At 38.2% G+C, this 25002-nt stretch overlaps 1 protein-coding gene across 1 annotated transcript in view; it reads left to right on the forward strand.

Annotated features, from left to right (window-relative positions):
• The window catches only part of CSMD1 (CUB and Sushi multiple domains 1), a 2087969-nt gene that overhangs the window by 158606 nt on the left and 1904361 nt on the right, over positions 1-25002 (forward strand). The gene's annotated exons all lie outside the window — the stretch shown is intronic.

Raw genomic sequence — 25002 nt, forward strand, 5'->3', positions numbered from 1 at the left:
ATTGTTTTATAAATCCAGATATGTCTTACTGTGCCTGTCTCTTCATGGGGTGTGAGGGCTGAAAACTTTTCAAGGAGCCAGAACTAGGACCCTTGGATATTGGTCAATAATCATTCAACTCCTCTCTCGCCCGCCCAGCTCCCAAGGTCGCACTTCACATTCCCTGACACATACTGAACATTCGACAATTGTTTGCCGATTTATTTGAATTTAATGAAAACACAGCAAAAACAAGGAAACAAACCCATTCAGTGAGCACAGCATCTTAGGCTGTTGAAGAAATAGAGAAAATAGGAGCTGAGTTTGGTTGTGAGGTAAGATCTGGGAATGATTCCAGCATCTCCTTTCCTTCTGACCCTAAATGTTTGACCAGTGGGAGTTTGGGGCTTCCATCAGCTTTGCTTCCAGACAAGCTGTTGCAATCTCAGAGGGCCTGGCCCATCAGGGTGAGTCTCTTTGCTTGACAGAAGGCCTCAGCTGCCTCTTCCCTTCAGCTTGCCTTCTAACTGTGGGCAAGCAGTATGCTTTGGCTTTGAGTGTGTGGAGGAAGAAAGGTGAACAAGTTCGTACTCGTGGTCTCTCTCTAAGACTTTGTGGATGAGGCTGGAATCCCAAGGCCAGGACACAGTCATCAACTTCCAAAAAGTAAATATCTATTGGCCATTCCATTGTAGTACCAAGGAATCAGAAAAACATTTTTTAAATCCCTTTTTATTTGAATATCTTCGTTAAATATCTTTTATAATACAAGAAAAAATGTATCGTGAAAGGGTGGCTATGGAGGTAGGCAGACAGACCTTGGTTTAAATTCTAAACTGCATGACCTTTTTGGAAGTGTTACTTAAAACATTTGAGATGGTTTTTATTCAACAATACAAAACACAATGTGCTCGTATAATACAATATATAGCTTGTATAATACAAGTTTTGATACAGATCAAATAAGATATATCTATATATAATGTAGATATAAAGTTTTGCACATAGTAAAAAAAGCAAACCACGCCAAATCCAACCTGTTGCTGTTGAGTGAATTCCGACTCAAAGTGACTCCACAGGACAGAGTAGAACTGCCCCATAGGGTTTCCAAGGAGCACCTGGTGAATTCCAATTGCCAACCTTATGGTTAGCAGCCATATTTCTTAACCACTACACCACCAGTGTTTCCATGCACTCCATATACTACATTTTCTCACTTATTCTTTGTAGACAATTTTAAATGGAAACTGTATTCAGCAATAACTTGGTGAATTTTTTTTTATCATTTTTAATAATAAGGATGAAAATTATAAGGATATTGTGACAATTGACGAAGCTCTAGGATGATGACCTGGACACAAACGAATGACCCTTGAAAGTGCTGTGATTTTTCATTCAGATCTCTGAACTGTTCTTGTAATTCTTGGTCTCCTCCGGTCAGGTGTGGAAAATGAAAAGATATCTGTGAATAGTTGTATTCTTCAGATTCAGATTCTTGGTCCATTGAATATCTCATGTTTTAATGAAGTTTTGATAGGTTCTCTTTATTCTAAGGTGTAGGTAAAATGGAGAAAAGAAAAAGAAAAATCAGTCCCTCCTACTTTCTGACTTCACACGTTTGAAGTTGAAGCAGAGGGCAGATGATCACGTTATTCACTCTCTGCCTAGCGCAGCCCTTAAAATGAAGGCCTCTAAATGCCTGCCTGATTAGCTGCTCCTATTCACACTGCAAAGAATTCCGGGTAACATAAGAAGTAAGTTCATTGAAAGTTCATTAGACTCTATTCTGGAAACATCTTTTTGGTATTTATTTTTCCCAGAATTTCTCTACCCATCTAATTTCTATTCCTCCCATTTCCTTCCCATTCCACGTTTACCTTGAGGTAGTCTACACTTGGCTTTCTGGAATGATCAGTGTTTGCATTTCTTAGATACAAACATCCTGATGAAGCCGAGATGCAAGAATTCAAGAGCACAGGTTGTGGTACAATGTTGTCTTAACCCCCTCGCAATGTGAACTTACCGCTCTTGTGTGTATAGATGTAGATAACCCAGAATATACCTGTAATGACCTCATTACGTTTCTTCTTAACACATTAGACTGATTTACTTGTAGTTTGTTTTTTTTTGGGGGGGGGGGAGAGGACAGTATCTTCATGATCTTTGTATCCTAGCATCCAGCACCAAAATAGGCCCCAAATAATTGTTTTTGAGAGAATAAACGTTCCCATAAACACATGAATTCAGGTCTTCTAGAATTTTTTTATTTCTAAGTGCTTTTCTTTCAACAGTCATCAATTATCTATAACGTCTCAAGAATATTGATCGTTGCTGGCCATTGGGGACCTAGGAATATGAATGGAAATAACACTCTCACGGTTGCATTCTTTACCAAGTTCCAGTTCTGTTGGTGCTGTGGCACAGGACTATGTTAAGTCTACAACTGGAAGGGGCTTTATCTCTTTCTCAATCCCATCAGTGGAAGCAAGAGTGCTAATACAGCACCACACTTGTTAGGGCTGGCTTAGGACACATGTGGAGCTGAGGTTTCCAGGATGTTGATCTTTAGGACCAAGGTTCCTCTGGGTCAGGCAGGGCATGCACGAGTATAAATCATAGTTCTTCAAGGTGATTAGTGCTGTACAGGAAGGGGATGTGGTCCACCAGGGAGCGTGGAAAGATACAGTAGGAGGTACATTTGTTAGCAAAATTTTTTTTCTGACTTTTTACTCTATACTACATGGCCTCTGAATAACACAGGGATGGCATTGCCTACAAGGAACAGTGCACCCCTTTGCCAGCCCTGTCTCCCTTCCTGCAGTCAGTGCTGTTCATTGTACCATGAGAGTGTATAACAACCACACGGAGCTTCCATTGGTGAATTACAGCTTCCTTTACAGTAAAATTTGGAACTTAATTGTCTTTATATCTCATTAGCTTTTTGCAAAGTATGTTGCCCATTGCAAATCCTGTAGATTGAGTCCTGCCTCATTCACATAACTATCTCTAATCCTGCCTCATTAACATCATAGGGATTAGGATTTATAGCACATAGGATAATCAGATGACAAAATGGAGGAGGACCACACGGTACTGGGAATAATGGTCTAGCCAAGTTGTCACACATTTTGGGGGGACACAATTCAATCCATAACACAGGGAATGCTATGTCAGAAGTCGTAAGTGTCCACCACCAGGAGGTACCCAATCTGGGAGTAATTCCTTTTATCTCTCTTTTGCACCTTTATCAATCAATGGTTTAGAGGACTTCAGACATCACTGTTCTTCGCCTTTTTCAGATGGAAAATTGTTGAGTTCTGAAATTAGATGTATTCATTTGCACTTTTTCTTCAGTTTATAAATTATTGATACAAAATTATAAAGGGGAGGGAATAAGCTGCCAGGAAATTTGTCTTATAAAAGCATAACAAAATCAAGTGTCACAAATATAGCATTGTGTTCAACTTCCCTTGCTTTCGAAATAAATTCTGCAATTGCCCTTAACTTTCATTTCCCATAAATGTCTTGGCTTCACGTTAGCATTTATGTGGCATTAGGAGACCATTTTCCTGTGGCAACAGTCTATTACAATGACATTATTTCACTTGAAAACACTGATTGTTTCTTAAATGTAGGCTATATACCTTGTCATTTCTGGTAAGTGCATTAAAATACTAATTATAACTCTCGTTAGTTTTCGTCTTTGAGTGACAAGTTCGTAAGTGTTACCCCACGTGACGCCATGATGTCTGCCGTTACTTCGTTGGATGAATATATATACGCAGGAATTGTCACTTTTGTTCTGAGACTTCTTTTATTTGGTATTCTCATAGGCGCATCACACGCACAGACTTCATCAACTACTTCCTTTAGAATAACGAAAACCAGGCGCTCTGGTGTGTTTGAGGTAGTTGCCATGGCGACGTTATTAGTAGAATCCTTGTTTACTCTCAGAATATTCCAGTTGGGACAATGTTATATGATCACTCTATTAAAAAAAAGAAAAATCAAACGACGGCAAAAATTGTATACCTTGAAACAACAGAGGTGTTCCTGAAGTTCCACTTTAATCAGGAAACTTTGCAACCTAGGACTGCGTTATCTTAAAAGTCACCACTGATTTATTTTCCACATGCAATAAAAACCAAGCATATCCTTCAGCCTTTCATCAACTACCTAACTCACATCCAAAGAACAGCAAGTATTATTTCACAGTTAACATGTGCCCCAGGATAGGTGATATGTGCCCAAGGATTTTTTTCTCCATGCCTTGTAACAACCCTGGTCCTCTTCCTTGATTGTATAGACACCATTGGACTCTACAGTAGGAGAAGGTATCAGTCTCCTAGGTCCGAAAACTTGTGCCTCCCTGGGCATCCGTTCTATCCCCCACTCCCTTACAGATGTGTGTGCACCCAAGCATGGTACATACATAAAATGTGTCACGATATATATATTTGTATATGCATATACCACAAAATATGTATCATAAAAATGTTTACTGAATCTCTGTTTTTACTCCCATCAATTCTTGACTGGTCTACTAATATATTACTAATTTTGTATCTAATTTATTTGCCTCAGTCTCTCGTCACTGAGTTTAAACAACCTCCTGAACTGCCGTGGATGCTAACCTTCTAAAACGTAAATCTGATCACGTCTGGTCTGTTCCACCTCATGTTACCGGAGAGTGAAGTCCAGGTTGTTGACGTGGCGGACGGGATCCCCCCACCTCTGCATTCATCGCCTCACTTCCTGAAGTCATGTGTCTTAGGAGGCCTCTTTATACGCTCCATTGTCCTTTACAACAGTGATAATTTTTTTCTTTTTTTTTAAATCTGTGACTCGGATTGTGCTATTTCCTCTGGTTGGAATGTGCTTTCTTCATTCTTCACTTGGCTAGATTCTAGTTATTCTTCAAAGTTCAACTCAAATGTTAAACCTTCCTTTTGTTCTCTCAACCCTCATTTATCCTTAACTTTTGCCTGTTTTCCCCTCCGTCCCTCTACAGCACACACACACACACCCATGCTCACATACACACATACACCCACACACACTACCATCACCTACAACGCTGAGTAGATTTCCCTCCTCACTTGACTTCTGTGGTGATTTCTTTCTGTATGTCAATGTCCCAATTATTATTATTATTGTGACTATTATTATTACCAGTCTCTAGAGGCTAGAATCATCTTCGATGTATAGTAGGAGGTCAGTAAGTATTTTCTGAATGGACAAATGTCCCTGGCCTCAGCCATTACTGCGATTGTATATTAATAAGGCTTACTACTCCCTTTTAAGGCCTACATACACATAGCAAGCCTTTACCAAGGATCGGGTGAATATCTGGTAAGCACTTTACATGTGTTATTCTAGTGAATCCTTACAGTTACCCCAAACACCCCACTGTACTGGTAAGGAGGAGAGTTTAGGTCATTTGCTGAAAGTCACACAGTCATTAATTTTCAGGCTCAGCATTTAAATGCAGAGTCCATTTCTAACCACTGCCTCACACGTTCTCTCTCATGTTTGGGAAGGTGTGTAAGATAAATGATCCCCAAAGCTGCCAATTCCTCCAGCGCTGGTTATTAAAGATATCTAAAGCCATTTAGGAAAAAGAAAATATTTTTATTTGAGAACTATAAAAGAAAGGATTAAAAAATACAGAGAGATCTGGATAAATTAATTATGTAGCAGAGAAGAAAAATTTTGATAAAAGGCTTTTTTTCAAATGCACAGTTTTAGAGAAGTAGTATAATTGAAAATTTAAAATAAAAATATTTTAAGGTAAATAATTGGAAAAAAACTAAAATTTGAAGAACACAAATTAATATACTGCTTTATTTAGTTCTGCAATTTTATCATTTAAAAACATAGGCATCAGAGTTAGACAATTAAAGAAGCGAGACATTTGAGTGAAACCTGAGAAGAGCCTAGGGTTAATTTAAACAAACACACTATGAATCATAAGCTGTTGTGATTACAGGGCTAAGCAAACACTATGTGAATCGTAGATTGTTACGATTACCACAGAAAGTATCAAATGGCTTAGACACCAGCATACATACCATGCACTATCAAGACATCGGTTGAAATAAATTTTGCGGACAGAGCGGCAAAAATGCATTTCACAGGCCCAGTGATGAAATAAGATCTGGATACGGTGAAATAAAATTAATTACTGGGGTCCCCAAATGGTTGCTAGACAGAACCATCAGAGACAAAGTCAGCTTAAGTTATCAAAACAAAAAATTAGTCACAGAAGGTTCACAGTGCCTTTCTCAAATTGTCATAAAATATAGTGGAAGAGACAATGAAGCTGTTGGAGGGGAAAACGATGGAAGGGAGAAAAATGTATCCAGCTTCATTTGGCTGAGACCATCTTATGAAGACATGACTGACATATCTAGATATAAAAATGATATTAGGAAAGCTTATATGGAGGAGAGAACATTGTGTATGGTTGATTATATTTTAAATGTGAAAAAGTATCTTTTCACATACCTTTATTTTTCATCTTTGTGCTTTGGCAAAAATAAATTTGATCTTAATCCTTCTAAAATGAGCCTTGGTGGCGCAATGGTTAAGTGCTTGGCTGCTCACTGAAATGTCGGCAGTTGGAACCCACCAGTGGCTCCACAGGACAAAGACATAGACATCTGCTCCTGTAAAGACTACAGCCCAGAAAGCCCTATGGGGCTGTTTTACTGTCACACGTGGTAGCTGTGACTTGACAACACCCAACAACCACATCAACAACATCCTCCCTTCTAATGGCTGTCATTTCTACAAACAGCTTGTTAAACCACGAGCAGGTAAATTGCCTAGTAATCTCCCCTCTCGTGCGAATGTGAAATACCCCAACCCAGTTAACAATCCAATGATAGTGACTGCTACGATTTCTCAGTTCTCCTACTTTTATGTACAAAAGAAATTTTTAAGCAGTCATTCAAATATTTGAGGAAGTTTAAGGTGACTACAGCAGTAAACACATTTTAATTTTCCCTCACAAAGTATGCTCATCATTATTTACAATGGGCAAGCTTTACTGTGTCTGGCTTGTAAATGTAGCAAGAATCATAATGTGATTTCTATTTAGCAGTTGGAACAATGAAAATAAGTCACAAACCACCACAAATCTAGCACAACCTTATTTTACTTTCTTGAAATCATTGACACGTAGGTGAATTCAAAGAGGATTACAATTTTGAATTTGAGGAAAGAATAGATAGGAATATCTGGAAGTTTGAGTAATCTTTGCCCCCAAAGGAGAGAAAGAGGAGCAGAAAGAAGAGGGGTAATTATAGCAATAGTATTGTTGTTGTTGTTGGGTGCTGTTGAGTCAATTCTGACTCATAGCGCCCCCATGTGACAGAGTAGAACAGCCCCATATGGTTATCTAGGCTGTTATCTTTATGGAAAATAGATTGCCAGGTCTTTTCTCCAGTGGAGGGACTGAGTGGATTCAAGCTACCAACCTTTCAGTTAGCAGCCGAGTGCTTAACCGTTGCACCACCAGGACTCCATAGTAATAGTAATAGTAATAGTAATAGTGGCGATGATATCAGAAGTCATTGTATTTATATAGTACTTTTTATTTTACACAGTACGCTTGAGAAACTTTATACAATCTGACTCTTAAAATATCTGAAGCAGACAAGCAAATGTAATCACCTACAATTTTACAGTTGAGACCCTAACCCTCCTGTGGATACAAAAGTAGCACGTGAAAACACAGGCAACAGAGGTTAGGTTTTAAATCTGAGTTTTTTGTTCTATTTTTATTTACACATTTGGCCTCATTGCTGAAGAATCATGGTATCAAATATGATGTGTAACGATCAATGACGTCACTTATAAGAACATTCTTCTTGCTGGGAATTCAGCCAGAACTTATACCACCCTTTCTTTGAAGGGATCGATTTTACCATTTCCTTTTTCAAAGTACAAATCCCTGTAAGCCTAGGCAAACTTACCTCCTTTCCTGAATAGCAAGTGCGTACATCCCAGGGCATCACTAGACCCTGCAGGGATACCCTGACTACTGGGGAACTCCAGCCATGCTGTTTTCTTTGTGCAGTTCTTTAGGAAATTCCGTAATGCATGTAGAGTGTACATGAAATATGAGAAAATTTTATTATTTATAATATCTTATTGCATAGTACAAGCAACTTAAATTACCACAGAAACACTTAAAAAGTAGTACCTACCTGCTTTGTGGGGTAGGTATGCAATTCTGTAGAGCAATTTTATTTTTGAGATCAAGTTTATGTAATTAATGGATTCTTAAACCAATTGGATTATATTTCTACATGTTACTAAGCTATTTATATTTACCTCAATTCACAATATTACTAAATGGAAATTGATAATAATCTGTTATACTTGTAAAAATGTTTTTTTTCATCTGTGGCATGACTTCGATGTCACAGTGACCTGCTCAGAGAGGAGGAAAAGGGAATGGATGACTCACATGGAGGTTCGATGCCTTGCCTGTTATAACGCAGATCTTAGAAATCAAACCAATATCATTTTATACTAAAAACATGACTCTTCCTACTACACAGTGTCCCTCACAGTGAGAAGGAATCTGAGTCAGTAGAGACATCATGCTGATAACGTGCAGACTGACTGTTTTAACATTTTTTAAGCATTATGAGAATACAACACGAGGGAAGGTAGGAGTAAGTTGAAGGTGTGCACACTTGGGAGTCAAGAAAAAAAAAAAACTCCGTCACCTGTATATAAATCTGTTGTTGTTGTTAAGGGCCATCCAGTTGATTCTGACTCATAGCAACACTATAGGACAGAGTAGAACTGCCCCGTAGGGTTTCCAAGGAGCCACTGGTGGATTCAAACTGCCAACCTTTTGGTTAGCAGCCCAGCTCTTATCATTGTGCACCAGGGCTCCAAATATGAAACTAATAACAATGATTTCCATTTCATTGGCACAAACTATGTACCAGACAGTTATCATTCCCATTTTACAGAACAGAAAACTGGGTCTTGCATCATGTGAAAAAGTGGAAGAAAAGGAATAAACATATGTCTGATCACAAAGCTAACCAGTTGCCGTTGAGTTGACTCTGGGTGAACTTGAGCCTCCAACTTTTCAGATAGTATCCACACGCGTTAACTGTTTTCAAAACCCCAGGATTCAGAACTAGGCAATCCTAAATTATGAGTTACACAGTTACATACTACACAGCCTTTTAGGGAAAGAGAGATGGGGACAACTGGACTAGTAAGAAAGCAAGGTCTTAAATTATTCTGAATTTTCCAATTCAATAATTTTGGAGAACTTCTGCCACATTCAGTTTTTTTATTCCTCCCTTTGCTCCATTTTTATTTTTAGGCCATTTTCTTAGGATTATTCTGCCATTCGGAAAGAATGTTGACCGCTTTCTTGTGGCTTTTTGGTGGCTTCTGTTATTGTCAACAGGAAAACCATTGCAAAAATAGTTATCATTGAACAGTTGTATTTTAATTACTCAACAAGCTTTATTGAAAAGTGCTTACAAAACAATAGGCATGAATATTATGTATTGTTACCTTCTTATAGCTTAAAAAATGCTGTAACGTGTGCTAGCCGTTTGTTCACGGTAGCCTGTACTTCATCTCTTCTGCCTGCAGTCAGGTCGCGGCTGCTATCCAACAATATGTAGCCTCATTTGTCCAGAACAAGAGAGGGTGCTGCCTAGACGCAGTTTTATGAATAGCTCCACATTCTGAGGGAAGTGATAGGAGACTACCCCACATCAGCATCGGCTCCCTCATCTTCAAATGGTTTACCTGAGGGACAAGGTGGCTAAGTGTTTTTTTTTCAAAGGAAACTTCCACACTGGAAACACAGATGTTGGTGAACAGAACAATTTTATACGTCTACCAATTATAATAAAGCCAAATGGTTGATTGCATAGTAAATATTTCAAAAATTGTGTATTTTAACAATAAACATTCAGTTCTCCCTGACCAGAGAAGTCTGCAAGACAGAATCAGGTCTTCACTCAAAGAGTACTTCTCTGGTTTTGTTTGCTTTTCTACTTATTTTGAAGCTCCCTCTCTCAATCTTCTGAACCTTAATGAACCTCTTTTGTGTCAAAGCAGGAAACCCTGCTGGCGTAGTTGTTAAGAGCTAAGGCTGCTAACCAAAAGGTCACTGTGAGCTGGAATCCACTCAATGGCAGTGGGCTTGTTTGTTTTTTTTTTTGTGTGTGTGTGTCAGAGCAGCCGAGTGTCTCCACATGGGCACCTTAAATTCAATTATTTAATGTGAAATTATTCTATGTAAACATTTCTATAGAATGCACGTATCATTTAGCATAGAAATATCAATGGAGGTGGGGGAAGAAAGATCATATTTATTGATTGAGATTCCAAACCAAGGGGAAAAATGTTAAAGCTACATGTGAGGACACACAAATTCTACTTATGCTGTAAACCCATTGCAGTCGAGTCGATTCCGACTCATACGACCCTACAGGACAGAGTAGAACTGCCCCATAGAGTTTCCAAGGAGTGCCTGGCTGATTTGAACTGCCGACCTTACTTATGCTGTAGATATTAAAAAAGTCTGACATAAAGGAAAACAAGGCCAAAAATAATATGAGATAATATATAGCACATACTTATGAATAAAAAGTTGACCATAAATTTGGTGACAATATTATTAGCAGTTAATGGGGAAAATTTATTTGCTCTTTAAATCTTGCAAAATAATTAGATAAAATGAAACAAATTTGGAAAGCCTATTTATATATTTTTTGTAGACCCTGGTGGCATAGTGATTAAGACTTATGGCTGCTAACCAAAAGGTTGGCAGTTTGAGTCCACCTGGTGCTCCTTGGAAGCCCTATGGGGCAGTTCTACTCTGTCCTGTACAGTCACTATGAGTCAGAATCCGCTTCACGGCAATGGATCTGGTTTTGTTTATTTACATATCACATAAATGAACACAAATGAAGTCCCCCCCGAGCATAACATATGTCGTCTGAGGTAATTGTTGTAAAATGCAAACAATTTTTTAATAGTGATTTTGGTTTGTTCGTTATAAAATTCCAAGTGACTGTTGGTTGGTGTCATAAACATAGTTATTGTTTCTTCATCAAAAAGGAGGCCAATTCATCTTAGGTTGGGCTGAAGGTGGAAGAATATATAGTCCATGTACCATGATTCTTTGAACTATAACAGTGATAACCCGCACCATGGGTGTGTTTGCTGTGGTTGTCACATGCTGTTCCGGGTGCTTTGTACCTCAAACCACCTACTCCTCACCAGTTCAGAAGGGAGGTGATATTATTATTTCCCATTTTACAGAGAAGCACATCTAGGCACATGCATAATATAAATTAAATGTTTTGGAATCAGAAACCTAGTTCCAAATTTTGGTTCTTATCACTTAACAAACTGAGCTTTCCTTAGTAAACAACTCATTTCTATGATTCTTGTCTGTAAAGTGGGGGAAAAAAAATACCACATACAATTCATGGTGCGGCTCAAGGGAGACGAATGTATTTCTGTTTTGTAGACTCTAAAACAGTATATAGGTATTTAATTTTGCATTGGTAGCTCTTGTGTAATGATTATTTTTCTATCTAGAGATTTATTTATTCATTCATATATTTGTCCTTTTTCTAAAAATATTTTTCACTTTTATTGATATTTCTCCCTGAACACATAGCCTGATACATGATTTATTCAAAGACAGATAAATTATGACTAGTGGGAATGAAAATACAAACAAAATTTTAAAACTGAACATTGTTGATTAAATTGAATTCTAACTTTGGATCCACTGAGCTTTTTGGCAACCAGGAAGTAGAAAAAAAAATATTATATGGTGCCCTTTATTAAAAAAAAAAATAATGAATTGTTAAAGAAAAAAGTTGGATAGTATTTGCTAAAGGACATTAAATGGTGTAACTGGTCATGGGAAACCCTGGTGGTGTAGTGGTTAATTGTTATGGCTGCGAACCATAAGGTTGGCAGTTTGAATCCTCCAGGTGCTCCTTGGAAACTCTATGGGGCAGTTCCACTCTGTCCTATAGGGTCACTATGAGTCAGAATCGACTTGACAGCGCTGGTCTGGGTTAATTGGCCATGCTCAAAACTATATTTTTATAGTTTGCTGTTGTCAGCTGCAATCGAGTTGGCTCCAAGCCAGGGCAACCACATGTATAACAGAACAAAATGTTGCCTGATTCTGTACCATCTTCACCATTGTTGGTGTGCTCTAGTTCATTGTTGTGACCGCTGTGTATTTTGAGTGCCGTCCCACCTATGAGTGTCCCCTTCCAGCACCATATCAGAAAATGCTCTGTTGTGAGCCATACAGTCTTCATTAGCTAATTTTCATTCTAGTCTGTCTTAGACTTGAAGCTCTGCTGAAACTTGTCCAACAGGGGTGACCCTGCTGGTATTTGACATACTGGTAGCGTGACTTCCAGTATCATAGCAACTCAAAGCCACCACCGTATAAAAAACTGACAGATGGATTTTACAGTTTATCTGTGGGAAATTTCATGAGTCTACTAATTAGACTATTTTCTAGAATAAATCAGAGGTCTTATATGAGAAAATCTTTAGGAAGCTAGGATGACTTTGTTGCTATACATTTAAAAACATTTGCTCAAGAGAACCCATGGTGAGAGGAGTTATTAAGAAATTATAAATCTCATTTGGAACATAAATGATACGATTTTATGAACAGGCTCCAAGTTTTTCAGTTTTGTGTTATATGTGTTCTGTTCTGTTAACCTCCTGAATTGCTTACACACAACGTGATGATTCACATGTAGAAAATGGCTGGGTACTGAGATGCTGGCTGGACATTACTGGGAAGGATGCACCTGGATGGGAAACTTAGCCTTATAATGCTGATACAATGGTAGGGCTGTGGGAGAAGATGATATTTGTGGTTGATTGTTCTAATTTTCTTTGTCAACACTCTATCACATCATTAGCTATATTTAATTTTCACCTAAATATTTTCTAGTCATAAGATTACCACATTACCATATTGCCTACTGATGATTTATTTCTAATCATATTGAGACTACATATTCAGTGCGATGACTGAATTGCGTTAATTTGGCTACAAACAAAATGATGCCATTTAAAATATTGATTGCAACAACATTCCCTTTTCATAGATCTGCGTTGTAATTCCATTGATTTTATATGTTTGATTAAATTCTTTGGTTTGATTCAGAGATTATATTTTGAATATATGCCAAAACTCGAACGTGTAAAATTATAACATCAGTTGAGAAGCAAACCATGCCTACTTTCATATTGTGATAGCATACAGCATGTTACATGTAACTGAAGTGATAACTGGAGTTTGAACATGCCTTGAGAATTAATCATTATAGAAAGTATACTGAGACCCTGTGTCTGTGGAAACACATGCTCCATTGTAGCAGTAGATAGATTCCCAAGCAGGCTTCATTTTTTCATTTTCCTTGTAGATTTCGTCTCTGCATATGAAAAACATTGGCATAAAGAAAATAACAAAAACTTTAGTATATAACTTGATAAGGAGGCCCTGGCACACATCTATGGGAAAAGATGTTGCATACTTTATCACTAACTACAACTCTAGGTTAAAATTATACTTCTATATGTGTAGTGTGTCTATAGAAGTTCTTGGGTGGGGTAAAAGGTTAAGGTCTTGACCGCTTACCAAAAGGTGGGCGGTTCAAGCACACCCAGAGGGGCTCCTGAAAAAGGCCTGGTGACCTGCTTCCACGGTCTTGAAGCTCTGCTCTGCGACACATGGGCTCGTCATGAGTCGGAAAGGACTGGATGGTGGCTGGTTTCAGTGTGGATGAAGGCAGCAGTGGTTTAGTGGTAGAATTAACCCTCTAATGTGGTAGACCCGTGTTTCATTCCTGACCGGTGTGCCAAGTGCAGCCGCCACTCACCTGTCAGCGGAGGTTTGTGTGTTGCTGTGATGCTGAACAGGTTTACGAGAAACTTCCAGACTAAGATAGATAGGAAGAAAAGTCTGGAGAAGTACCTCTGAAAATCAGCCAATGAAAACCCTGTGGATTGCAATGGTCCTATCCTGTTGTGCATTGCGGCCCCATGAGTCCAGAATGACTTGAATGCAGCTAGCAACAACAGTGTGTGTATGTTTATGTGTGTGTGTTTCCATTTATGTTTTTATACACACACACATACAATTAAAAACAAAACACTGCCATCCAGTTGATTACGACTTGTAGCGACCCCATATGACACAGTAGAACTACCCCCACAGTGTTTCCAAGACTGTAATCATTACGGAAGCAGACTGTCACATCTCACTCCCATGGCGCTCCCTGTGGGTTCTAACCACCGACATTTCAGTTTGCAGCTGAGTGCTTTAACCCACTGCACCACCAGAACTCCTTCTATACATAAGATAGAACTCTATGAACAAGATGTAATTCTTTATATGTGCTCTTAAATCCCAGTACATGCTGCTCATCTGAGAGCTTCTGAGCCCTCTTTTCTCATCTTTACCTACAGTTTTTCTCTCCTTTTGAATAGTGACAGTGGCTTTACAGGGAAGTATATTTGCCTGTAAGAGATGGGAGTCATTTCTGTGCCAGAACCCTAGAAGGCATGTGATTGTTCCTGAGACCTCCTGTACAATGACTTCCCCAAGCATAATCCATCGCCAGCTTCCTGAATCCCACCTCAGCTACATCTCTCCCAGTTCCTCCTGTTTTTTATCCCAACTCTCAGCCCCGACTGAGTTCTGCAGCAGCCTGCTGAGTGATTTCTCTACTACAATCCTTCCCTTCCTGAAGTTTACATTCTGCTTTCTGACTTATCTTTACTAGACCAAGTCTTAGGTCATAAAGTCACCAAGCACACGTTCACCACTGCATGCCCAGGGCTTCACACCGCGTCTGATGTTCAGAAAGCACTTGATGGACCAAAACACAAAAACTAAACCCTTTGCCTTTGAGTTGATTCCAACTCATAGAGACCCTATAGGACAGAGTAGAACTGCCCCATAGGGCTTCCAAGGAGCAGCTGGTGGATTTGAACTGCTGACCTTTTGGTTAGCAGCCGTAGCTCACCACTATGCCACCAGGTTTTCCAACTTGATGGACGTTTGTGCCAAATGACAAAGTAAACAAAACCTTAACTAAGTGACTAACCTGAAAGAAAATATGCAAGGCCTCCCACAAACTAAGATTTTTAATCTGACATTCAGTTTTCTCCATGCTTGGCCCAGCTCATATTCCTAAATCCAATCTGCACGATTTCCTTACCTGCTACCTGGTGGAGAGTCCTCTGAACACTACCTGATTCTTAACAAAACAAAACAAAACAAAACAAAAAACAAAACCCCATTACCTTCAGTGGATTCCTGCTCGTGGTGACCCCACAGGTTGCAGAGAGAACTGCTCCACAGAGGTTTCTTCACTACAATTTTTGTGGAAGCAAATCTCCAGGCCTCCTGTGGAGCTGCTAGGGGGTACGAACCACCGAACTTTTAGGTCAGCAATTGAGTGCAAACCATTTGTACCACCCAGGGGCCTTTTGTCCCTTTTTTCTTTAAATTCTTCCTTTTCTATATCCAAATTTTAATTATCTTTCAAGACCTGGTTCAGAAGCCACTTCCTAGATGGTCTAGATACAATATTTTGACTTGATTACTTTTAAACTATTAAAATTAAGATTTTTAATATCCATTCTTCATGATCTAAAGGAAAGATTTTTACCCAATTTCTTTCTGTTTCCCTCTACCAATTACAATCCTTGCCATGAAGAAGACATGAAAAGTTTTTGTGCATTGCGTAAAAGGATGAGTAAGTGGGTGGGTAAATGTGTAAATCCCTTAAAGGCTGGTGGACCTAATTTTTTGAATACATGGGGCCACATCTTTTCTTTAATCACAAGTGATATTATTTTAGCACTAATGCTATTATTTATGTCATTCTATAATATCCCTTCTATTCTTCAAATCCTCAAAAAATCTATTCATTCCAACACTTCATCTTACTTTTCTTAATATATTGCATATATATATGTATATATATGTAATACCAACATATATCCAAGGTTAGCTTGATCTACAAATGTGCAAATGGATTGTGATGTCATGGGCCACGTACTTAACTCAGGAGGCTGAGGGGGACAGTACACAACTTTAAACTGACTGGTTTGTAGTAAAATGGAGATTTGAGTCAGTTGTTGAAACAATGAAACCAAAAAGCTGTGTTCTAACACGTTCAATTCTGTTGGTCTACCAATGTTCATTATGATACCCTTCAAACCCGCAGTTATATTGACGTGATTGCCATTGATTGAGTCAGTGTATCATTTCATAATTTCCATTACCCTAAAAAAAAAAAAAAAAAGGAATACTACCAAGCCCTGGTGGCACAGTGGTTAAGAACTACAGTGAGCTATGGCTACTAATCAAAAGGTCGGCAGTTCAAATCCACAAGATGCTCCTTGGAAACCTTTTGGAGCAGTTCTACTCTGTACTATAGGGTCTCTAGGAGTTGGAATCAACTCGATGGCAAAGTTTTTTTTTTTTTTAAATAGGGTAAAGTTAAAAAAAAAAGCTCTTTAGTATTTTTGTACATCACCTTGTCAATGAAATAATTTTCATCCTGGAACCAAGTATCAAAAGTATATGTCATAAAACAAAGCTTCATAAACTGGGGTTATATGTCGTGTTCACCTGTGTAGCCCAAATCTCCCAGCAGTGTCCAGCACATAGTAGACACATAAAGAATATTTGTTAAAGTAATGGTGCTTCATTATTCGCATAAAGAAAGTGATAAAGTTTGATAAAGCTGTTTATTTTGGAGATAGTATAAATCTTATTTTCCTACGATTTCCAATTACTGATGAAGTCATGGGTCACAAACACAGAGATTGAAGCTGTCGTGCATGTGATTAAAAGTTTTGTTTGAAATGATTTTCTGAAGGTTATTGCCATTGAAATATAAGGGTGAAGCCCAGAAATGGTTTTACTCAATTTTACAATCCAATCATTACTGGTCGTTTAATCAATAGTATGTGATTACAAAAATGTAGGGAATTTAGAGAGGGTGGTTCTCCCTTCTTATAAACGCTCTCTGAAGCTCATGCTTTATTTGAATAATGTAAAAGTGGCACCGAACCTGAGAATATTGTCATATATTCTAGAATTATTCTGTTGTATCTGATGAAATTCAGTGACAACCCTGGACATTTCCAAGCAACAATATGATTACTACAAAATGCGTTTTCTAAAGGGCTGCATGTCAAGGGTGTATCTAGCCTGTTTTCATCTTGAATTACTGAGGATTCTTGAATCTCTTAACAGTGTGTCATTCTTTTTGTAATGTGTAAATTGAAGTTATTATAGCTCTGGAGACCCTTTCAGAGATACAGCAAAGATGCTAGTCAGAGATTTGAACTTTGATGAACACGTTTCTGTAGGATTTCTGGGAAGAGCTAACACATTCACTGCTGTTTGTTCATTATGATTAGGATAAAAGGCTATTTTTTTAATAATACTTCTGATGTTTATTTTTAGAAACTCCCTTGCATCTAGGAAGGATACAGAGAACAAGGCATGTTTGTAGGATGAGTTCCATAAAATTAAACTTTTGTTCTAAGATAGGGTTGGTGGCAGCTTTATATTCTTCTGCATTTTTTATTTTCCAGAATCTTACCAGTTTTATTCTTCTCAGCACATGCACTGGGTTGAAGATTTACTTATTTATATTTTAACAAAAAGACTTTCACTGCATTTTTATTTATTTATTATTTTTTTTAATAACTTTTATTAAGCTTCAAGTGAACGTTTACAAATCCAATCAGTCTGTCACATATAAGTTTACATACATCTCACTCCCTACTCCCACTTGCTCTCCCCCTCTTGAGTCAGCCCTTTCAGTCTCTCCTTTCTTGACAATTTTGCCGGCTTCCCTCTCTCTCTATCCTCCCATCCCCCCTCCAGACAAGAGTTGCCAACACAATCTCAAGTGTCCACCTGATATAATTAGCTCACTCTTCATCAGCGTCTCTCTCACACCCGCTGACCAGTCCCTTTCATTTCTGATGAGTTGTCTTCGGGGATGGTTCCTGTCCTGTGTCAACAGAAGGTCTGGAGAGCATGGCCGCCGGGATTCCTCCAGTCTCAGTCAGACCATTAAGTTTGGTCTTTTTATGAGAATTTGGGGTCTGCATCCCACTGATCTCCTGCTGCCTCAGGGGTCCTCTGCTGTGCTCCCTGTCAGGGCAGTCATCGATTGTGGCCGGGCACCAACTAGTTCTTCTGGTCTCAGGATGATGTAGGTCTCTGGTTCATGTGGCCCTTTCTGTCTCTTGGGCTCTTAGTTGTCATGTGACCTTGGTGTTCTTCATTCTTTCACTGCATTTTATGTTTGATTTTCATAAGCTCATTTTATTCTTGAATATATTCCTAAGGCCAGCAAAGCATGTAGTATTTTTTTTTTTTTTCTGTCTCTGAATTGATCAATGAAACTTTTGCTGGTGACTAAGACTGCAGCATATTTTTAGAGGGATTTTCTCTGAACGATGTCAATCATGCACAAATATCTACATCTGCTGGAGTGATCTTAAAAGTGGGCTTATATTTTGTTTCTTCTGGAGCCCTATGATGTTGAAAGTTTTGACAAATATATAAGATGAGGTCTTTTTTTTTTTTTTTTAAAGAAACTCTTCATTCTTAGAGTTATTTTCAAGAAATACAGAATTCAATGTGCTATATTCTGATACAAACAATATTATATTTTTCTCAAGAGTAATAAAAAATATTGATAACATACCAATGACAACAACTGCTTTATAAATAGTTGAATATTAGAGATGTGTTTTCCTCTGTAAACAAACAAACAAAAACCATTACTACTGAGTCAATTCCGGCTCATAGTCACCCTATGGGACAGAGTAGAACTGCACCATAGGACTACCAAGGAGCAGTTGGTGAATTCCAACAGTCAACTTTTTGGTTAGCAGGAAATCGCTTTAACCAGTGCACCAGTAAATAGTTGAATATTAGAGTTGTGTTTTCCTCTAGAATAACCCCCCAAAACCAAACCCATTGCCTTCAAGTCGATTGACTCAGAGACCTTATAGGACAGAGTAGAACTGCCCCTTAGGGTTTCCAAGGAGCAGCTGGTGGTTTGAACTGTCTAAGTTTTGGCTAGCAGCTGAACACTTTAACCACTGTGCCACTGGGACTCCTTTCCTGAATAATAAAAAAAAAAATAGCATCTACAAAATATCCAACAGTATGACCTCTAGATTTCATATTCCAGTTACTTTAGGAAAAAAGCCTATTTTTTAAGAGTAGCATTTTTCTCGTGTATTCATTTTATACTGTATTTCTTTAATGGACTAAAGTATTCAGAGAAAGTTGGGGGTCTTTAAGTGTAAAGATCTTTGGGAAGACTTCGTGTAGATTTGAGTTAGATTAAAAGAGACTCCATGCATCTGTCTCGGATGGGGAGGGGGGCAGCTACCATTCCCACAGAGGGAGGAGAAAACCCTCTCAAACGTGGAGTTGCTCATCTGTGAAATACTGACTTCTCTGTGGCTGTGTGTCATTTAGAGACGGGGAGAGGCAGGGAGGGGACAGCTGTGTTTACCTTATTTGCACACGTGGAGGACGCAGTCAGGGCCATAAAGGGAATAACTGGCAGCCTTCTCAGCGCTGATGACTCCTGTCCAGCTGTGTAAGAATTTTCTGTGATGTCAAGATCAAAGTTGTTTAAATGACAGCACATACTTCTTCATCTCCTGCTGGGATAGGAAGTTCTCTGTCTTCTCTCCCTCTCCTAGTCAGCGTCTGCTGCATGACTTATTCTGAACGCCATCTCAGGGAAGATTTCATGCAGAGAAACAATAAATTCATTAAGGAATATTTCTCTGAATTGAAGCAAATGTGGCACTGATTTCAGTATGTCTTAAGGAAAAAAAAACATATTTTTCAATTTCTCTGCAGAACTTGGTATTTTAAACCATATTCTTAAAATAAACTACATGTTGGAAAGAGACTAAAAGATTTAAAGGAAGTGAAGGAGTAAAAAACAAAACAAAACAAAACAAAGAAAAAACTATGCCTTCTTTTGTTGACTCAATAAGCCAATAGAAGTTCTTTCTTAAATTTTTTTTTTTTTTTTTTTCTGGGTCTTACAGCCCCATCAATACTTTGAAATAAATAATTGCGTACAATGTATTTCAATTCTCACTAAAGGTGACATTCACATCTATTTCTTTATTTCCAAGACAACAGTCACAAATAACCCTTGCCACTAAGGCCCTGATATGTTGTCATCACTACCCCCAAATTTTATTAGATTGGCTCTTTTGGAATTCTCTTCTACTCTGTCCTATAGGGTCGCTATGAGTCGGAATTGACTCTACGGCACTGGGTTTTTTGGTTTTAGAACAATAATGGTTAAATATCAACAATTTTATATGATTCAACCTAGTATATTATTAATTTGGAAAAAATAATCATATGGTTAAAAATAATTTATAAAGTTAAAATTACAAAAAAAAGCAAACCCATTGCCATCAAGTCGATTGTGACTCATAACAACCTTACAGGGCAGAGTAGAACTGCCCCACAGGGTTTCTACGGAGCAGCCGGTGGATTCAAACTGCCGACCTTTTGGTTAGCAGCTGAGCTCTTAACCACAGGGCCACCAGGGTGGGCCAATATTTAAGGTTGTTGGAAAGAAGGAACTTCTCTGATCAGAGTCAATATTCCCAATTAATATTTTATTTTGTTTTAAAAAAAAGAAAAAGATGAGTTTGAAATTCAACACAGTTGAATTGTCTCCAGTTCTCTTATTCAGCCTTGTGCTTCACAACTTTCTAGACACAAGAGAGGAAATTAACAAGGCAATGATCGTGGATGTCACTGAAGTCTAATTTTCTCACTTTATCTTTTGTGTGTAATAATAATCATGTCTTCATTTACATAGCACCACTCTCTGAAATGCTTAAATCAATTTACTGATAGAACCTGATTAATCCTTTAAATTTGGTGCACATTTCACTGGGAGGAATAATACCGAAAATGAAAATCTTAGAACAAACAGCCCTTTTTCCCTCTTGCTTTTAGTATTATACCTATTTTATGTCACTCTGTAATTTTGTATTGCAGAAAAGGCAGCAGCTTCATGTTATGTGATTCAGATGAAATGCTCTTGCAATTTCCTTCTAAATCATTTAATCTCCATGAGCTAATTTATAAATCTCTCAACTCCATTCTGTACACAATTTATTACATGAGTGAGATGCAAGGCCTTTTCTCAGACCTTTTCAATTGCCTCAGAGTAAATACTTTGCTACATATGACCATGGAAACTTCCAGTTGACTAATTCTTTATTCGTTCACCGGAGCAGTACAAAGATAATGTTGAATTATCTAAAATTGAAAATTATGTTATCTGCATATTTGCTTCAGATCTCATTTGGAAAGATATATATGTGTATATATATATTCCCCCCCAAAGAAAAAATTCCACTGAGTGTTACAGTTATCGAATGATAAAGGCAAGCGTGCATCAACCAGTAGCTCGAAGTAAAACAAAAAACTTACTTCATTTACTTTCCCAGACTACTGTATTTGGAAGTATAATCAAATTATTAAGGTCTATAGGGTCAATGGAAACCCTGGTGGTGTAGTGGTTAAGTGCTATGGCTGCTAACCAAAGGGTCAGAAGTTTGAATCCTCCAGGCGCTCCTTGAAAACTCTATGGGGCAGTTCTACTCTGTCCTATAGGGTCGCTATGAGTTGGAATTGACTCGACGGCACTGGGTTTGGTTTTGGGTATAGGGTCAGTATAAGTTGGAATTGACTCAAAAGCACACAACAATAACAACAATAGCAGTGGTGCAAATGCTTAAGCGCTCGACTACCCTAAAGGGTGGTGGCTCAAACCCACCCAGCAGTAGCATGAACGAGCGGCCAACAGATCTGCTTCTGTAAGGATTCCAGCCAAGAAACCCCGATGAAGCAGCTCTACTCTGCCCACATGGGATACCTGTGAGTCTGAATCAACTTGCCAGCAACTAACAACAACAACAATGTGGAAAAAATTACCAAAACAACAACAACAAGTGTTTATTTACAAAAGAAAAGTTAAAGTGAGCAACATTCTTGACTCTGAGAAAAGCAACTTGAATTTATAAGCTAAACAATTTCATGTGAATGATGACTCTGAAAATTCACTTCAAATTCAATACAGGGACTGAATATGGTTTAATGTTACCCAGTTCTTTTAAGTTTATATAAAAATATTTCAAAACCGTGTAAGATGAGAAGGCTCAAACACTTAACTAAAGTTTCATGTTTACAAAAGCTACTGTAGTAATTATTAGATTAGCTAATTACAGCGATGGATCATTTTTACATTATGCTTACGCTGGGCTGAGCGTTGTTCGTGTACTTACCTGTATTAGTTTACTTGATATTCTAAACAGCATTATGTTGTTACCCCATTTTACAGAAGATGAAATTGAGACACAAAAAGGCGAGTAAACTGGTTTAAGTTTACACAACCGGTAAGTGAAGGAACTGGAATTCAAACCGTGCTGTTCAATATGGTAGCTGTCTCAGTATCTCAGTGCTGCTATAATAGAGATACCACAGGCAGATGGCTTTAAAGCACAGAAATTCATTTTCTCCAATTTAGGAGGCCAGAAGTCCGAATTCAGGGTGTCAGCTCTAGACGAAGTCTCTATTTGTTTGCTCTTGGGGAAAATCTTCATCTCCTTCAGCTTTTTCCTCAGTTCCTTGTTGATCTCCAGGCAGCATCAGTCTTTCTCCACTTGTGGTTCTTTTTGTATCTCAGAAGAGATTGACTTCATATATACCCTACGGTGTTATAGCCTCATTAACATAACAAACAAACTCAGTTCCCAGATGGGATTATATCCGCTGTTTAGGGGTACACTAACACATATTTGTGGCGACACAGTTCAATCCATAACAGTAGCCACTGGCCACATGTGGCTATTGAGCACTAGGAATATATTTTGTTGTTGGTGCCACTGAGTTGATACTGACACATATAAACCCCATATGACAAGAGTAGAACTGTCCCGTGGGGTTTTCTTGGCTGTAATCCTAGGATGAAGCCCTGGTGTTGTAGTGGTGAAGAGCACGGCCGCTAACCAAAAAATTAGCAGTTCAAATCCACCAGACGCTCCTTGGAAACTCTATGGGGCAGTTCTACTCTGTTGTATAGGGTAGCTATGAGTCAGTGAGTTTTTGGAATCTTAGGAAGCAGATTGCCAGATCTTTTTCCCCAAGAGCCATTAGGTGCATTTGAACTGCTAACCTTTCCCTTAGCAGCCGAGAGCTTAACCATTACGCCACCAGGGCTCCTCTAAATTGAGATGTGCTGAAAGGGTAAAACACCTGCCATATTTCACAGATTCTATTATAAGATAAAGAATTAAAAATATGGATAATTTTATATTGATTACATGTTGAAATGATCACAATATTGGATAAATTAGGTTAAATGAAATATACTATTAAAAACAATATCATCTGACTCTTTTTACCTTTTTTTTTTATAACGTGTCTAATAAAACCGGTATGAAGTCCCCGCATGGCACAAGTGATTAAACACTCGACTAATAGCCAAAACATTGGCAGTACAACCCCCCTGCAAAGGCACCTCTGAAGACAGGCCTGGAGATCTGTTTCTGAAGGTTATAGCCTTGGAAACCTTATGGAGCAGTTCTACTGTGCACACGTGTGGTAGCTGTGAATCAGAATCAACTAGAAGGCAACCAACAACAATTAATGGCAATAAAAAAACAGTTACTGTCAAGTCATTTCAGACTCCTGGTGGCCCCGTGTGTGTCAGAGCAGAGCTGTGCTCTATAGGGTTTTCAGTGGCTGATTTTTCAGAAGTAGGTCTCCAGGTCTTTCTTCTAAGGAACCCCTGGGTGGACTCAAATCTCCAACCTTTTGATTAGCAGCCGAACATTTTAAGTATTACACAGGAACTCCAATGTAGCTATTAGAAAATTTTAAATCACATATGTGGCTTGTATTTTATACCTATTGAAGAACACAGCTTTGTACTCTGGTCTGCTTCTATAGCCTGGACGCTTAAACTGAACGTCTCCTAGTTCAGGCGGGAAACGGAATTTGAGATTCCATGTTTGGTATCGTTCACTAGGGGGCTTCTTTTCTGGTTCTTTTCATATGATTATTAGCAGCCTGATAGCTTTGACAGGACCTATATGCTTAATTGTTTTTATTGCCATTAATCCGTGTCAATTTATATTAAAACCCTTTGAAACTCTTCACGATGCCAACCGTCAGATGTTGATCAGAATTTTGTTTTATTTTAAAATTTGTTTGTGATTTTTATTGTTGTTGTTTCTCTGTTTTATTTTTTAACACAATGATCTATATTGCTTTAATATCTACTTTGCATTCTTGACTTCAATTTTCTGTGCTCACAGTTGACATAAAAAATATGCTTATATTTAAATTTTAATTTGATTGTAAATATAATTCTGTGGTTGAATCTGAAAATGACTTGTATATGTTGTTGGTACTTCCATTGTATAATCTCAGGTGTTTTAAAATCTCAGAGGTTCAATTCCTCATTTTGCCACTTGTAAGTGGTAAGTACTTTATCACATCACTTGCTCTGGGTCTCAAATACCTCGTGGTAAAAGGGTAAATCACAGTGTCTGTGTCTTTTCATTGTAATTGCGTTTGTATGGAATACTACCAGCAGAATGTTCATCACACATCTTGGCACATACATGCTCAAGATAATAGTTATAATTTTGGTTTTTTATTTTATTATTTATTATGCGTTAAAGATGTCTTTCAGGAAGATATATTTCTGGAGATTTATATCTCAGAGGCATCCTCATATTTCCCGACTTTAGCATCAAAAGCATTTGTCCAAGGTTTACTTGACTCAAGATTCTGTAGCATGTTTGTAGTAAATGGCTGACAGTTCTTATTCAATTTTGAAGAATACTAGGAGTGAGCACTTTCAACAA

The sequence above is a fragment of the Elephas maximus genome, chromosome 12 (assembly GCF_024166365.1).
Source record: "Elephas maximus indicus isolate mEleMax1 chromosome 12, mEleMax1 primary haplotype, whole genome shotgun sequence".
Classification (NCBI taxonomy): Eukaryota; Metazoa; Chordata; class Mammalia; order Proboscidea; family Elephantidae; genus Elephas; species Elephas maximus.